The following is a 1,884-nucleotide window of genomic DNA, read 5'->3' as shown; positions in this document are numbered from 1 at the left end:
TTTATGTGTGTGTATATATATTAATTTCTTACTGATCAATTCCCACCCTGGGGTGTCAAGGCCCTCTTTGCTGTGGGCTTGGAGTCAATGTCCTGCCTCTGTCTCTGGTCTGTGCTGCAGCCCAGCCCAGGCCATGATGGAACATCCTCAGCACTGGAGTGCTGGGCTGCATTGTGCAGATACATCCAAGGGCTCTCTTTCCTGCAAAGCTATAAATCTTTCCTCTGAAGATTTCATTGAGAAATAGGATTGCTGCTGCATGGCAGCATGAGTTAGCAGTTCAGGAAGGAGAACAGTCACAGCTGTGGGATATCAGCTAAAGCAGGCTGATTGTCTCTACTCGATACCTTTGGTGCCAGCTGGGAACACAGGAAAAGACAGATTTAACACTTCAAAGCAAAAAGCAATAGATCTTCATCTCATTCAGCTTCCTGGGGAATCAGGTGTAGGAAGAAGATGCTGGCTGCTCAGTGCCACAGTTCCCTGCTCCTTTTTGCACACCTTGGTGGCACTGTGCTGTCCCCAAGGTTCTGCCTCAGGACACTCCGGGCTGGCAGCAGCTGGAGGGGAAGGCACAGACAAATCCCTGCGGTGCCACAGCACCCTGCTCTGCCTCCTGGCCTTGCATCACTGCCATTTCTTCATCTCCTGGCAGCATCTTTGCTTCATTTGGATGTAACCCCAAATGCTCAGGATCCCAGCAGAATTGCTGCTCTTCAGTGGAGTTGATGCTATTCAGCATAATCCCTTTGCATAGGCCAGATCTAATCAATACTTCAGAAATACCAGTGCAAACCTTAACACAGTGATAGAGTATCTTAAAGACCATGGAATTAATTGTATTTAATGAACAATGAAGATTTGTATGTATTAAAGTAATTGTATGTTTTGAAGTATTTGGTGTCCACAAAGTGATGGGATTTTTATAAAATATGATGGAAGACAGAGAAACTTCATTTGGTGTCTAGGTTTTGGCTCTGGGTAATAGTAATGGATGAAAAACAAACAAGGGAGATGTCACTGAGGATTGCCCAGATCCCTCTTTGTCATTCTTTGCTACAAAAATACAGTGAAATTATAAAGCTATTTGGATAAAGACAAAGAACCCAAGTGATTTCCTGGCAGTCTGAGCAGCCTTTGGATGACCTCCTGGTTAATCAGGCACCATTGCATGACTTTGCTCCTCAGAACCCCAGAGTTTTGAAAATCTAACACACACTTTCCCAGGGGTATTCACTGTATGTCCTCAGCAACCTGATTCATTCTGGTCTGAAGGTGGATGTTGTGGAGGGAAGAGCTCAAATGTTTACCAAAAGTTTGACAGCTGCTGTTGACTCCTGTAATTTTGTAGAATTTCAAAGAAAAAATGCCTTATATTGTGAACAGTTGATAAAATTGTAATCTTTAGCTAACTTTAAATGCCAGCTCAGGTTGGTAGCTATTGCATTCATGATTTTAAGGAAGAAAATTACTTTAGTTTTCAGGGGAGCTCTGTCCATGAGCTGTCATTGGGGACAGTCAGCTAAAAGCAGTCGTTTACACTGTTCTGGGCATTGTCCTGCTTTAGAGGTGGGATCTGTGAGCACAGCCTTTATACATTTGTTTTGTTTGATTATACATTTGAAAAATGTCTGGTTAGTGGTGAGACTCCAAATAAATCTCTGGCTCACAGCACAAAGTACCTGCATGGCACGTACAGCATAACACAGCTCTGTTCCAGGGGATCTGGAGACATCCCAGCTTACCCTGGCAGGTAAGATACATGGTTAAAGCTTATTTTAGTGGATTTTAGTTAGAGATACAGAATTATTTTAATAAAATAAAGTAAAATAAAATAAAATCTGCACTTAGTAGCACTATCAGCAAATTGTGACACTGCTCTGT

Source organism: Molothrus aeneus, chromosome 18 (genome assembly GCF_037042795.1).
Source record: "Molothrus aeneus isolate 106 chromosome 18, BPBGC_Maene_1.0, whole genome shotgun sequence".
Classification (NCBI taxonomy): Eukaryota; Metazoa; Chordata; class Aves; order Passeriformes; family Icteridae; genus Molothrus; species Molothrus aeneus.
The sequence above is the reverse complement of the archived record's forward strand: the minus strand, read 5'-3'. Positions refer to the sequence as shown.